Source organism: Triticum dicoccoides, chromosome 6A (genome assembly GCF_002162155.2).
Source record: "Triticum dicoccoides isolate Atlit2015 ecotype Zavitan chromosome 6A, WEW_v2.0, whole genome shotgun sequence".
Lineage (NCBI taxonomy): Eukaryota > Viridiplantae > Streptophyta > Magnoliopsida > Poales > Poaceae > Triticum > Triticum dicoccoides.
This window is the reverse complement of record NC_041390.1, coordinates 314,655,993-314,672,580: the sequence shown is the minus strand read 5'-3', so window position 1 is coordinate 314,672,580 and position 16,588 is coordinate 314,655,993. Positions and strand designations below refer to the sequence as shown.

The 16,588-nt window shown below is 41.0% G+C and overlaps 2 long non-coding RNA genes across 2 annotated transcripts; one reads left to right on the top strand and one right to left on the bottom strand.

Annotated features, from left to right (window-relative positions):
* The first annotated feature begins 3,433 nt into the window (after positions 1 to 3,433).
* Positions 3,434 to 8,880, top strand: LOC119316835. Its single transcript, XR_005153344.1, has 3 exons — positions 3,434 to 3,603; positions 4,447 to 4,560; positions 8,544 to 8,880. It is a non-coding gene; the product is annotated as an uncharacterized LOC119316835 (long non-coding RNA).
* Positions 7,259 to 9,179, bottom strand: LOC119316836. The gene is made up of 4 exons (XR_005153345.1): positions 8,911 to 9,179; positions 7,620 to 8,201; positions 7,447 to 7,536; positions 7,259 to 7,357 (listed from the first exon to the last, which is right to left on the bottom strand). It is a non-coding gene; the product is annotated as an uncharacterized LOC119316836 (long non-coding RNA).
* Between the last annotated feature and the right edge of the window lie 7,409 nt (positions 9,180 to 16,588).

Sequence of the window (16,588 nt, the reverse complement as noted above, 5' to 3'; positions counted from 1 at the left end):
TTACCTACGAAGGTGGAAAAATATAAACAAATATTAGATTTTATTTAAAAAATGATGGTATTGAAAATATATATTCGTCGGTGAGCTGGTAGAAATGAGCGGTGTCCATTTTTAACCGAATGAGATGTACGGTGCTTTTGTAGTAGAGTGAATGCCATGCCAATCTTAATAAATTGTAGGCTCATTCTAAATCACCTATTGATGATTATTTTCGGGAATCTCTACTATTTAGGTATGTGGTATTTCTTATTATAAAAAAGTGTGTTACATTTCTCTAGGAGCAAACATCCGATTTTCCCTTTATATAAAAAGTAGTCATTTATCCGCAATTTCTTGAATCCTTTTAAGTTATTTATATATACATAGAGAAATCGTCCGACACATCTCAACAACCGCAAGCAGTCCAACACAAAAACCAAATCGTTTGCATGGCGAGTTTAAGACACCTCATTTTTTTCGTTTTAAGAAGATGATGTTGGAACGATTAAAGTATATTCAGTTTTTTCTCTTAAAACTATGTTTATTTGTGTGATATTCTAAACTAGATTTATAGGACCGGTCTAGCGAGCGGCCGGCTGCTCGCTACACTTTGCGAGCGGCCGACCTAAAATTGCAAGTTTTGGTCTCTAATAATCTATAAATAGTAATTACCTAGTGTGTGTCTCTTTTTTGTCAGTTAGTGGATGTTTTCATTAGCATTAAATGCGTACAGACTAGTCTGTGAAACACATTTATTTTCGCCTCTTAAATCTTTAAAAAATCATATCTTTTAAACCACACGTTGGAATTCAGATCCGTTTTCATCTTTGGATTCATCGTGACGAGATCTTCGAAACTAGATCCCGCATGGGTATGTTTCGATGAATTTTTTTATGCCAACTTTGGTGCTATATAGTGCAACTAAAGTACTACATTGTGCAACTAGAATACATTGCCGCGTCAACTGAGTATATGTGTGTGTAACTAGTCCTACCAACTAAATATCAATGCGTGTGCAACTAGTGTCCTGCCAACTAAACATCAATGTGTGAGTAACTGGACTATATTACAAGCCAACTAAGCATATGTGTGTGCAACTAGTATTCCTGCCAACTAAACACCGATGTGTGTGCAACTAGACTACGTTATAAGCCAACTAAACATCAATGTATGTGCAACTAGACTATATTACAAGCTATGACAATTCATATGCGACTATGCGGACCAGATTATGCAACTCTATGGCCATGCATGTTCCAACTAGGACTACTATGTGTGCAACTACAACTACTGTGGATGCAACTTCAAAAAACTGGGTTTGAAAAAATTACACCATGCAGTACTAAACTTGCACAAAGTAGTACTGAAGTTGTACAATATAGCGTCAAAGTTGACATCAAAAAAATTTCGTCGAAACATACTCATGGGGGATCTAGTTTTAAAGATCTCGTCGCAAAGAATTCAACAGTGAAGACGGATCTGAATTCCGACGCGCGGTTTGAAAGATATGGCTTTTTAAAAATTCAGAAAACCAAAATAATTGTACGTGAAGCTGTTTCTTTCAAATTGGACTAATCAGTGTGAACACATTAAATACTGATAACGACATAAAAATACAACTCATGCATGATAAAAAAGCCTGGCCGCTCATTCTCTCCCGTTAGCGTGCGGCCACTTTTTAGATTTTGGGAAATTTATAAGTATGAAAAACTTTTATTTGTATATTCCATGTATAAGATATACTGTACATTCTTGTGGTCTCCTCATTATTTACTTTAAAAAAATCCTGTTTTTCTGAGCAAATGCAACGCAGCCTGGTTGTCCTTTAAAAAAATACATATATGAAAGAAGTCAAGACGGCTCTCACTCGCTCACTGAACGGGCACACTCACATCTCTCTCCGCCGCACTCACTCACATCTCACTCTCCCCCGCACATGTCGCCGCAGCCATCTCTCCCGGCTACGGCGCTGCGGCGACGCCGCAGCTATAGATCACCGTCTTGGCTTGGATCTGCTGCCTCCCCCCAACTTCCCGCCGCACCCCATCCCCTCCACCGCGATATCTCCGGTGAGCAGCGGGACCGCACATCTGGCCCGGTGAGCAGCCGGATCCGGCCGCCGGCCGGGAGGTGCAGAAGGCCTGGCCGTTATTCTTTGCGCCGGCGATGTAGCTGGAGAGAGGGTCTTCTCCGGTGAGCAACCGGACCGCACATCTGCCGCGGTGAGCAGCAGGATTCGGCCGCTAGTCACGCCGGCCACGTAGCTGTTGGGACGGTCCAACAATGTCTCCAGGCAGTCCATCTTCGGCAAGAGCAGAGCCGGGCTGCTGAAGAAGGCGCAGGAGCTCGCCATGCTCTGCGAGGCGGACCTTGGCGTCCTCATCTTCGACAGCGCCGGCAAGCAGATGGACTACTGCAGCCCCTCCACCATGTCCAATAGTTCTCCTTCGTCAATCTTCTCCAACCAATCTCATGGCACGTGCATACATCTCGATTCATCCCGGTTGCAAACTTATTTTGGATATTCTGCAATGCCCTGTCTAGCTAGGTGCCCCTCTGCGACTCTAACGTGTATACTTTTAGATTGTTCTGTTTTTAGTACAAGAGTACATGCGTGTGGTGAACTGATAGATTCATTCCGGAAGATGAACTTATTAAAGTCACTTGAAATCCTTACAATCATCTAATGCCAAACGATCTGGGGCAGACACAATTGATATGTGTGAAATAGAAGATGAGAACGAACTTCAATTACCTAGAGTATGGGGATGCTCTGATTGTGTCCCGTGATGAAGTTAGTCAGGCAATGCTCATAATTTAGCTCCATGAGGCCATGGAGAAAAGGCTTGTGCCTCGCAAGGTACAGCTTTTGTCTACATGCTCAACAAAATATCGCCTACCAGACTTGCAGTATAATTCAGAAGGATGGTCAAAGGTTACTTTACGTTGTATTATTATTAGTCAGATAAGTTCAGCTAAAAAAAGTTAGATAACAAGAACCGAGTTGAAGTTGTAGATGTATACGTCCTTGCAATCAACGACCCTAGGATTTAATGGTGTGTATGAATCTACACTTTATTTTGAACACTAACTTGCAATTCATGCAATGATGATTAAACAAACTCCAGTCTAGTGGATTCATGCGACGATGACGAAGTATTTGTAAGACTAACTTGCAGTGATGATTCACTCGCAGTGTTTGAAGTGTTAGCAGATGAGCTGCTAAATGGGAAAGCTCTGATCTTGAAGTAATTTTGAGTGTGTTAAAACTGAAAGTTAATTCCTTTGTTTGTTTGATAAACTTTCTGATATGCTTCATAAGTGGGTTCATGGATATGTAGTTAAAAGTGAGTAACTATGGTATTGTATATGATATTAAAATATTCAGTACAGTAGCAATGTAGAATTTCTACCAAACTGATGTTTGATTTAGTTATCTTTGTATCAACAGCCACACAACTGTATGAAGCCCTTTTTCTTTTGCACTTCCAACTGATAGGGTGGAGCTAATGTGAGAGGAGCTGGTCCTTGTGATAATCTCTGGTCACGGCTGCAGAAAAGGGCTTAACGGAATCTACCGAGTGCCTGCTGGTAGCTGGTGCAAACTTACTTGTTTTTGACATGGTAACAACGCTCTTTCTATCACATATTATTGTGTTTTCTTGGCTTTGCAGTTTCAGACTTTCAGTAGATATGTACTGATATGCAACAAATATACTATTCGAAAAAGAGAAACAAAATGTTGCTATTTGAAAATGTTATATAACACATGGAACAAAATTTTAATATGTTAATATATAACACACGAAACAAACAACAAAAAATAACATATTTTCAGGAGGAGCATAGTCATCATAGGTTTTAGAAATGGAGCTACAAAAACCACATATTCTGAAATGCAGTTGAAAAAAGGAGTGGAAGCATAGCAAAGTAAATAAACCTGCAATCATCTAAAAGGGACATCATCGCTAAGTTTCAAATACACTGAGAGGTACATATTTTTGTCAATTGATATTCAAGTACAATCAAGTAATGGTCCAAAAGAAGGATGATGTAGCCATTACAGAAAGACTACTGACAACATGAAAACTGTCATGGATCATTAGTCATGTTCTGAAACATGAAAACAGTACTGCTCCATCTTATATTAAACAATTCTTGTTTTTCATAAAGGGATTTTATGTGAAACAAGTTAACGAGCAGCTTCCCAAAAGAGATGGAAACCAATGGAACCTATGATATGCACATAAAAAAAATGGAACCTATGTAAGTGCTCTCTGTTGACTTCTCCCTTCTATAAGCTATTGAAATCAATGGAACATTCCAGGATAAAGAATTTGGTTGTTACCAATCTAATAATCATACACCTTTTGATAATGTTATCAGCTAGCAACTGAAACTATATCACACTTTCATTTGATATCACACTCCAGTGCTAGCCTAATGCTGTTTATAAAATCCTTGCAGCCAAACATGTTGCCTTCTCAGTCGGCTGGAGCTTCATGTGGGTTATTCTATTTGGACTCCTATTTGCCGTGGTCGGATCATATGCAGTGTACAAATACAGTCTACATTCTACAGGTAAAACATCTCTACTCATTTCAACAGTAATGTTTTATTGATCCTCTCGCATGACGCTTATACTATGGTATGGTTCGGTTTTCATTGTCTGGTCAGCATATTAAGACTGCTATTGTATCCATTGTTACACTACCCTTTACCAGATTACGAGCATGAATGATTGTCTTCATTGCATGAACAGGTTGATCACAAGGACATGTGGGTACTTGTTCGATTGAATTAAATCTTTTATGAAATACAAATAACAACCTGTTCTGCTAATAATCTTGTATGGAAACTTCTCCTTTTAAATTCCTACATGATTGAACACAATAATGTTTTCGTTAATGCCATATACTTCACAATGCCCGAACCTTACACCAGGAAATGAAATTTACATAACTTGTAAATTAACTATATTTTTTAGAGAAAACTGAAATATATTCCAACCCAATGGATGGACTTGCCTTGAGCAGGAGATAGGAATGCCTTTTCTAATAACTACTACCGCATATATAAACCTAATGCCCGGTAGAGAACTGCATTCAAATTCCCAAGGAGAAGACCACTTATATAGTTCACCAAGGATGCGTTTGGTTGAAGGTGTCGTATGAATGGGTTGGGACCGTTCAATTTTTTTGGGATTGAACCATTCAATTCATGTGTTTGGCTGAATATGGGTGCGTTTGGTTGCAAGGGCGGTCATGAATGGGTTGGGATCGTTCAGAAAATAGACATGTTTGGTTATAAAGCACATGAATGGTTCGAGCCAAAAAAAGAGAATATGCCATGAAGATGCTGAACCGTTCCACCCAACCAAATCGGTCGAATCAAATGGCCACCCTTTGCATGCATGACTATGTGAGCATGACTGGTGGTCCCGTCCTAAATAATTAGCTCACCACTTATATTCAGCCAAACACATGAATTGAATGGTTCAATCCCAAAAAAATTGAACGGTCCCAACCCATTCATACGACACCTTCAACCAAACGCATAAGTGGTGAGCTAATTATTTAGGACGGGACCACCAGTCATGCTCACATAGTCATGCATGCAAAGGGTGGCCATTTGATTCGACCGATTTGGTTGGGTGGAACGGTTCAGCATCTTCATGGCATATTCTCTTTTTTTGGCTCGAACCATTCATGTGCTTTATAACCAAACATGTCTATTTTCTGAACGATCCCAACCCATTCATGACCACCCTTGCAACCAAACGCACCCCAAATAGGTTCAACAATTCGACATAACTATAGATGTCAAGTCATGTGAGTACTTGTTTGATTGAAAGCAAGTGTACTTGTGTCACTTTATGAGTGAAACTGGGCCTAGCATTCGCGTTGATGGCATTATTCTACAGAAAAATACAACGCTCCTGTAATAGAAGGCATTATGTTAGTGAATTCTCAGAAATCGGGATATGTGAAGTTACAGCAAGAAAGGCCTGAATTCAATTATGCTGCTTTATTGTATCAATCTGCAGCAGAACACACACACGAGTATATATACTAATAGTGTATCAAGCTGAATGGATGAAACCAAATATTAGACACTCGCACTGCTTGTGGCAAACTCTGGATCATAGTGGAAAACAAAGTATCTGGCTGGAAAGGCAATAACAAAACTTGATATAGTAGACCACAACGTTGAAATAATGCAATCTTATGCAATAATAAGATGGGCTGAGTATTGTGGAATTATGAAAAAAAATACCATCTTATAATCTTCAAAATTATGCCCATGAACATATTATAACCTAATAAAAGGGAGAAGGAAAATACAATACTGCAATTCAACATCTTTTATCATTGGTCAGTGAGGTATAACCAAAACAATCGTTCTGGTGAAAGTACATGCAAGATAATAAAGAACTTCTCCTTCTCAGGAGCATGCATACTTTGACCCTTTAGAGCCTACATTTATTCTTGATACCCATTAGTGATATCACCGAGAGGGGATAGGGGAACTTTTTGCACGTCTGCTTGTACATTCATGGTACCATCATCATTTTTCGTACGATATTAACCTTATATTCTGGAATGGAGGGAGTATATATACTATCATCGCAGTGCCGACACATAAAAACATTCTTACCTGATATCGTAAGGGCAGATAGATTTTCATCTTGTCGCTTGACGTTAGCCTCCTCTTTTTTCTTTCGATAAGCAGCTCGCCTCCGAGCCTTTATCATCTCTTTTTTTGTCAAGGTCCATAGAGGATGGTCGATTAGCATCAGTGATATCACTGAGAGGATGCCGTGGAACATTCTCCTGCCTCTTTTCCTCGTTATTATGTTGCATGCCAGCTAGTTATTATGTCTTTAAAGATGCCAGATGTGAGAGTAGTTGAGGCAGGAAAAGTACGAGGTATTTTTTTATCGTATTTACTAAACATTAATTAATAATACCTGTCATTGGAAAGGAAGGTTGATTTTCATCTTGGAGTTTGACCGTACCATCATTTTTTCTTCCGATAAGCAGCTCGCCTCCGGGCGTTTTTCTGCTCCCTCTTTTCGCCTGTTAAGTTTTTTTTCATGACAGCTCCTGTCTTCATGTGATCGGATGTTGCATCAGACACAGGTAAAACCTCCAAGGCATCACGACCAGGAGCATGTACAGCTAATGGAACAACATAAAAGCCATAAGCTAGGTTAATGTATGAAAATAAACCACCTTAAGCACAAATTAGATCAGATCCAAGATGTATGAGGTAATACCATTTGAACTTTGTGGTACATTTGTCGCATAATTTTGTGTCAGATTACTAGGAGCCGGCAACGTATCTCCATTATATAGGAGTTAGATCGGACGGTTGTCTGCGTCATGTAAACATAACAAATATTGGTCCGAAATAAGGCAAAGTTGTAGGCACATGGTGTTAACCCTTCAGCAAAAGAATACCTACCCGGAATCAGATGGGAAGGTTGATGAACATATGTGTTATCACCATCGGTCTGTTCAACTATGATCCGTTCCGAGGGAATAATATGGACTCCTACAAGTCACAAGTCTGTTAGGTATGATTGATCACATAAAACACATAAAATTAAGCTCTGTATATTTGCACAACCTTAATACCTGGACTACTTGGGTAAATCTTGTCAACTTTATCAGCTACAGGTATAATCTCTGGGTTATAGTCGTCAACATTTGTCCCATCCATCAGGTCTGCAACACATTCAGTCTCCTGTGATGGTGCTCGACATGTATAGCAAAATTTGTAGTTGAACATATACCAGGAGGTACATATATACCTGGAGTATCATATGTGGTATCAGTCTATCACCATCGGTCTGTTCAACTATCACCCGTTCCGAGGGAGTAATATGGACTCCTACAAGTCACATGCTTGATCCATTAGACTCGGTCGTGCCCAAGTCTGTTAGGTATGATTGATCACATAAAATTAAGCTCTGTAATTTTGCACAGCCTTATAGCTGGACTACTTGGGTAAATTTTGTCAACATCGTTGGCTACGGGTATAATCCCTTGGTTATAGTAGTTAACTATTTGTCGCCTCCATTGGGCCTACAACACATTCAGTCTCCTGGGATGGTGTTTGACATGTATAGCACAATTTATAGTTGGACATATACCTGGAGGTACATGTGACGATGTCGTCTGCTCCGTTGGCTTGCTGTGTGGATTCCCCATATGTAACTATATAAAAAAAAGACATGTCCAACAGCCTTAGGTTATTAGCAAATACTTGTAAACTGACTTTGCTGCTTACATCTTAATAATGCTAACATCAACTGTTCGTCTGATTGCAAACCGATCACGTGAAATTCCAACAGTCCTATTGTACAGAAAGTCAGTCCATAAGGGCATATATGTCCAACAGACTGCTACTTTGATATATGAGTTTTGATGTAGAGGTCAAAAAAGAAAGACATGTCTAACAGACTCTGCTACTTTGCAAACATGAACTGTTCATCTGATTGCTCCTTATTACATGTTTAAAATTCAAAATGCTAACACGAACTGTTCATCTGATTGCAGCGAGATCAAGCAAAACTGCAACAGTTCTAAAGGCTGTCGAAGATCACAAGGGCAGCTCGCTATTGTACTGGACTTCGGTCCATAAGGGCAACTTGCTGTAGATTTATGCTATACATGTCACAGAACAGGGATCAATATGAGGTGTCATTTGACTGAACTTCAGTCAGTACATGTTACAGAACTTCAGTCAATATGGGGCGTCATTGGATTGAACCCCAGAATTGTTTGACCTCTACACAACGACATTACAAAGAGAATCCGTGTACAGCATACCTGGGGCGTGCACTCCTATCGATTTGTTTAACCCCAGATTTGTTTGAGCTCTACAGATTATTGAGTTTTGTTTGTTTGATCCCGTACAGCATACCTGGGGTTGAAACCGAAATGCGTCTGCGGCGGTGATTCAGAACCGTGGCGCCCGTTCCGTAACATGGAGGCGAGATCCGGCAGGGTCTTTCTAGTGAGATCGGCGGCGGCGTCGTTGTTGTGCGTCTGCGTCAGTTCGCAGATCGCACGACGGCGGCGCTGTGTCCAGGAGATCGGGCGCCGATTCTGTAACGTGGAGGCGAGATCTGGCGGGTTTTTCCCAGTGAGATCGGCGGCGGCGAAGGGAATGAGCGACGGGGACGTAGGGACGGATGACGGCGGCGAACGACTCGTGCGTGCGAGTGCTTGAGGCAGGATGAATCGCTCGTACGTGCGAGGGACTCGTTAATTTTCGTAGGTTTTTTTTCATAGATTTTTTTCACACTGTTTTTTTAGGATCGATCGGAGGTTTGCCGCGTGGACCTTGTGGTTGCATTGTTATTTTTTTGTTTCGCGGGTCCAGAGGGAATCGCTGGGAGGTGGGAGGGAGGACGAAAATAAACTGGTGTTGATGGGATGAAACTTAACCGCGGTGATGGGATGAAACTTAACCGCGGAGACTACCAACTGAGACATTAGAAGTAGAAATTGGTGTTAAACCTATTGTATTCTAACTTCTACCATACCCTCCGATACTAGTCATAGGTGTAAACAACACATGAAAAACATAATCTGTTAAAAACAGAACAGTCTGTAGTAATCTGTAGGTTTTGAATACTTCTATAACCTTAAAAATTCTGAAATAAATTGGTGGACGTGAGGAATTTGTCTATTAATAATCTGCAAAAAGAATTAACCTAATCTCACTCTCTAATAAAAATGGCAGCAAATCTCGTGAGCGCTAAAGTTTTTTTTTACAGGAAGATCGCAAAAACTTCCTCCAAATCTTCCCAAAGGTTCTACTTGGCACAAACACTAATTAAAAACATAAAACCACATCTAAACGGAGGCTAGATGAATTATTTATTACTAAACAGAACCAAAAATCAAGAAACAAAAATAAAATTGGGTTGTCTCCCAACAAGCGTTATCATTTAACGCCCCTAGCTAGGCATTGACAATTTTGATGATGCTCACATGAAAGACAGGAATTGAAGCACAAAGAGAGCATCATGAAACACGTGACAAACACATCTAAGTCTAGCATACTTCCTATGCATATGCATTTTATAAGTAAACAAATTATCAAAACAAACAAAAACTAGCATATACATGGAAGAAAAAGGAAACAATAGCAATCGCAACATGACGAGAGGTAATTTAGTAACATGAAAATTTCTACAACCATATTTTCCTCTCTCATAATAATTACATGTGAGATCATAAGCAAATTCAACAATATAGCTATCACAAAACATATTCTTAGCATGATCCACATGTATGCAAAGTTGACACTCTTCCAAAATAGTGGGATTAACATTAACTAAAGTCATGACCTCTCCAAACCCACTTTTATCAAAAACTTCATAAGATTGAACATTCTCCAAATATGTGTGATCTAAGGTTGACACTCTTCCAAACCCACTTTCAATGTTATTGCAAACATCATTATCAATCTCATATTCATCATGGGGCTTAAATAAATTTTTAAGATCAAAAGAAGAATCATCCCAATCATGATCATTGCAACAAATAGTAGTCATAGCAAAACTAGCATCCCCAAGCTTGAGGTTTTGCATATCATTAACACAATTGACATTAAGATAATTTATGATAACATCATTGCAATCATGCTTTTCATCGAAGGAACTATCAAGTATGGGTGCAATAGCAACGATCTTATGTTTAACATAAGAAACTATAGCAAACTCATCTTCATAAATATTGGCATCATGGCTATAAGAATAGCAACCATCATGTTCATCAAATGATATTTCAATCAAATCATCGGAATCATAATTATCTATAGATTCGTGCATATCATTATTTTCTTCCAAAGCAACGGTCATTCTCTCAACAAATTCCTTAACATAGGCATTGTGAGCATAGTTTTCATAGCAATATTTAAGTATGTCAAGATTTTCAGATTTTTAGAGAGTAATATCATACTTTCCAATCAAAGAAGCAACTTCATAAGCACCCTTAAAAGCAACAAATTCTTCAATTTGTTCGATATCGTAGTAACTATAAACACCCTTTGCATAAGAAGATAAGATTTCATTTTCATTAAACTCACATAGGCAGGGAAGGTGTTTTTTAGGGTTCTTAGAGAAACAAGTAAAATCATAAATTTCACAAAGATTCCAAGCATAACACAACAATCTGTTTATTTGATCCCATAAGAGTTTTCCTTTTTCAGACAAATGGTGACGCACAAAATGAGCATGCTCATCTAAAGATTTCCCATCAACTAGGCTAGTTGGGGTTTCAGCACGAGCGCATAAGGCCCGAAGATGATCCAAGTAGAACACTTTAAGTGGATCCATATCAATAGATTTTTAGCAAGCAAAGATGCAAGCAAATAGAAGGCACATGGAAACACAAACAAAAAGACATACGGGAAGAAGGCGAAGAAAAGGCAAAGGTTTTTTGAAAAACGTTTTAGAAGTGGGGGAGAGAAAAATGAGAGGCAAATGGCAAATAATGTAATGCGAGGGATAAGAGTTTGTAATGGATACTTGGTATGTCTTGACTTGTGCGTAGATATCCCCGGCAACGGTGCCAACAATCCTTCTTGATACCTCTTGAGCACTGCATTGATTTTCCGTTAAAGAGGAAATGGTGACGCAGCAAAGTAGCGTAAGAATTTCCCTCAGTTTTTGAGAACCAAGGTATCAATCCAGTAGGAGACTACACACAAGTCCCTCGTACCTACACAAACAAATAAGAACCTCACAACCAACGTGATAAAGGGGTTGTCAATCCCTTCACGGTCACTTACGAGAGTGAGATCTGATAGAGATAATAAGATAAATATTTTTGGTATTTTTATGATATAGATTGAAAGTAAAGATTGCAAAGTAAAATAGATTGGAAACTTATATGATAAAAGATAGACTCGGGGGCCATAGGATTCACTAGTGGCTTCTCTCAAGATAGCATAAGTATTACGGCGGGTGAACAAATTACTATCGACCAATTGATAAAAAAGTGCATAATTATGAGAATATCTAGGCATGATCATGTATATAGGCATCACGTCCGCGACAAGTAGACCAAAATGATTCTGCATCTACTACTATTACTCCACACATCGACCGCTATCCAGCATGCTTCTAGAGTATTAAGTTCATAAGAACAGAGTAATGCATTAGGCAAGATGACATGATGTAGAGGGACAAACTCAAGCAATATGATATGAACCCCATCTTTTTATCCTCGATGGCAACAATACAATACATGCCTTGCTGCCCCTGTTGTCACTGGGAAAGGACACCACAAAATTGAACCCAAAGCTAAGCACTTCTTCCATTGTAAGAAAGATCAATCTAGTAGGCCAAACCAAACTGATAATTCGAAGAGACTTGCAAAGATAACCAATCATACATTAAAGATTTCAGAGAAGAATCAAATATTGTTCATAGATAAACTTGATCATAAACCCACAATTCATCGGATCTCGACAAAACATACCGCAAAAAGAGTTACATCGAATAGATCTCCAAGAAGATCGAGGAGAACTTTATATTGAGATCCAAAGAGAGAGAAGAAGCCATCTAGCTAATAACTATGGACCCGAAGGTCTGTGGTAAACTACCCAGACATCATCAGAGAGGTTATGGTGTTGATATAGAAGCCCTCCGTGATCGATTCCCCCTCCGGCGGAGCTCCGGAAAAGGCCCCAAGATGGGATCTCTTGGGTACAGAAGGTCACAGCGGTGGAAATAGGGTTTCGTGGTGCTTATGGATGTTTTCGGGGTATATGGATATATATAGGAGGAAGAAGCAGGTCGGTGGAGCTGCGAGGGGCCCACGAGGGTGGGGGGCGCGCCCAGGGGGCAGGCGCACCTCCCTGCCTCGTGGCCGCCTTGCTCCTTTCTTTACGTCTACTTCAAGTCCCCTGGATCACGTTTGTTCCAAAAATAACTCTCTCGAAGCTTTCATTCCGTTTGGATTCCGTTTGATATTCCTTTTCAGCGAAACATTGAAATAGGCAAAAAAACAACAATTTGCACTGGGCCTTGGGTTAGTAGGTTAGTCCCAAAAATAATATAAAAGTGTATAAATAAGCCCATTAAACATCCAAAACAGATAATATAATAGCATGGAACAATAAAAAATTATAGATACATTGGAGACGTATTAGAGGGGACATGGTTCTATTGCAGGGATGTCGCCAGTGCCCACAACTAGTTGGGCCTCCCACCGTACTCGGCAGAGAGGGTGAGGGCCCCCGAGTCCCTTTCGATGGCGAAGGAGGAGAAGACGGAGGTTGACATCTTGGCCACCGCCCTGGTCGGAGTTGTGAATGCCGGTGTGAATGGCATGGATCTGCTCGAGACTTTTCTCACCCGGTGGATCCAGCCGCTGATAACCCACAAGTGTAGGGGATTGTTCGTAGCCTTCTTCCATAAATAAGTGTGTCGAACCCAACGAGGAGCTAAAGGCAGAACAAATATTCCCTCAAGTTCTATCGACCACCGATACAACTCTACACACACTTGACATCTGCTTTACCAAAAACAAGTATGAAACTAGTTTGTAGGTGTGATGCTAGAACTACTTTGCAAGAATAAAACTAGAAGTAATTTGCAAGATAATAAAAGTTAGGTGTTTAGTAAAAGGGTTTTTGTCAACAGAAAGTTATTTGTCCCTAGGCAATTGATAACAAGTACCAGTAATCATTCTCACAATTCTATATTAGGGAGAGGCATGAGCTAACATACTTTCTCTACTTAGATCATATGCACTTATGATTGGAACTTTAGCAAGCATCCAAAACTACTAAAGATCATTAAGGTCGTGAAACCCAACCATAGCATTAAGTATCAAGTCCTCTTTATCCCATACGCCATAGCCCACCTACTCGGGTTTAAACTTCTGTCACTCTCGCAACCCACCATAAGCGAACCATGAACATATTGCAACACCCTACAGTGGGGGGGGGGGGAGGGGCCCTCACGTTCGCACGAGAACGGAGGGCACCATAGGACAAAACCATAAATAAAATATACAATCATACCAACCAAGATCACGATTAACCCACATAACAAAACAGATCTACTCAAACATCATAGGATAACCATATATCATTGGGAAATAATATATGGAGTTGAGAACCATGTTTAAGTAGAGATTACAGTGGGAAAAGAGGTGTTACACTGCTGCATAGAGGGGGAGAGAGTTGGTGTTAACGGTAGCAAGATTGTTGATGTAGATCACCGTCTTGACCGTTGCCCCGGCGGCACTCTGGCGCCACCGGGAGCAAGGGGGAGAGAGCCCCCTACTTCTTATTCTTCCTTGGCCTCCCCCCTAGATGGGGAGGAGAATTCCCCCTCTGGTCCTTGGTCTCCATGGAGGCGAAGGGGCGGGAGCCCCTCCGAGATTAGATCTCCCTCTCTGTTCTCTTCTGTTTCGCGTTCCCCAGATCTGGCTAAAAACAGTTTCTTATATTACCGGAGCTTCGTAAGTCCGATTGCGCTAAAATTTTTACCCGATTTTTGCCATAAATTATCTTTCTTGCGCCAGAAGAAGGGACCCAACCGACCTTCGAGGAGGGAACAAGACATCTAGGCGTGCCAGGGGGTGCCTGGCGTTCCCTGGTGGGTTGTGGGCATTGTGGGCCCCCGTTTGTGTTGATTCCACCTCCTAAAAATCACATATATTCCAAAATAATTCTTCGTAAATTTTTATCACGTTTGGACCTCATTTGATATGGATTTTCCGTGAAAGAAAAACATGCAACAAACAGGAACTAGCACTGGGCACTGGATAAGTAAGTTAGCAAATAAATCATATAAAAAGTTGCCAAAAGTATGTAAAAGTTGAATAATATTGGCATGAAACAATCAAAAATTATAGATACGACGGAGACGTATCAGCATCCCCATGCTTAATTCCTGCTCGTGCTCGAGTAGGTAAATGATAAAAAAAAGATAATTTTTGATGTGGAATGCTACCTAGTATAAACTTGATCATATATCAAATCATGGCATGAATATTAAGACATAAGTGATTCAAAGCAATAGTCTATAATTTGACATAAAGACATCAATACTCAGGCATCCCAATAAACAATCATGTCTTTCAAAATATCAACACTAAAGAAAGCTATCCCTACAAAATCATATAGTCTTGTCATGCTCTGTCTTCTTAACACAAAGTATTTATCATGCACAACCCCGATGTCAAGCCGAGCAATTGGTTCATAGTTTTTAACGCGCTTTAGCTTTTTCAACTCTCACGCAATACATGAGTGTAAGCCACAGATATAGCACTACGGGTGGAATAGAGTATGATGATAGGGGTAAATATAAAGAAGATAAAAAAGTAAGAAAGTCTCACATCGATGTGGCTAACCTACGGGCTATGGAGATGCCCATCAATCATTATCAACATGAGGAGTAGGGATTGCCATGCAACAAATTCACTAAGAGCTATAAGTGTATGAAAGCTCAATATGAAAACTAAGTGGGTGTGCATCTAATACTATAATGAAAAATTTGTTGGGGAACGTAGCAATAATTCAAAATTTTCCTACGTGTCACCAAGATCAATCTATGGAGTCATCTAGCAACGAGGGAGCAGTGGATCTATGTACCCTTGTAGATCGCGCGCGGAAGCGTTCAAGAGAACGGGGTTGATGGAGTCGTACTTGTCGTGATCCAAATCACCGATGATCCTAGCGCCGAACGGACGACACCTCCGCGTTCAACACACGTACGGAGCAGCGACGTCTCCTCCTTCTTGATCCAGCAAGGGGGAAGGAGAGGTTGATGGAGATCCAGCAGCACGACGGCGTGGTGGTGGAAGTAGCGGGATTCCAACAGGGCTTCGCCAAGCGCTGCGGGAGGAGGAATATGTGTCATGGGAGGGAGAGGGAGGTGCCAGGACTTGGGTATCGTTGCCCTCCCTTCCCCCCACTCTATATAGGGCCAAGGGAGAGGGGGGAGGCGCAGCCTTGGCCCTTCCTCCAAGGAAGGGTGCGGCCAGGGGAGGAGTCCCTCCTCCCCAAGGCACCTCGGAGGTGCCTTCCCCCTTTAGGACTCTTCCTTTCCCTCTTCTCTTGGCGCATGGGCCTCTTGGGGCTGGTGCCCTTGGCCCATATAGGCCAAGGCGCACCCCCTACAGCCCATGTGGCCCCCCGGGGCAGGTGGCCCCACCCGGTGGACGGGACCCTTCCGGTGGTCCCGGTACAATACCGGTGACCCCGAAACTTGTCCCGATGGCCGAAATAGCACTTCCTATATATAATTCTTTACCTCCGGACCATTTCGGAACTCCTCGTGATGTCCGGGGTCTCATCCGGGACTCCGAACAACTTTCGGGTTACCGCATACTAATATCTCTATAACCCTAGCATCACCGAACCTTAAGTGTGTAGACCCTACGGGTTCGGGAGACATGCAGACATGACCGAGATGACTCTCCGGTTAATAACCAACAGCGGGATCTGGATACCCATGTTGGCTCCCACATGTTCCATGATGATCTCATCGGATGAACCACGATGTCAAGGACTTAATCAATCCCATATACAATTCCCTTTGTCTATCGGTACGACACTTGCCCGAGATTCG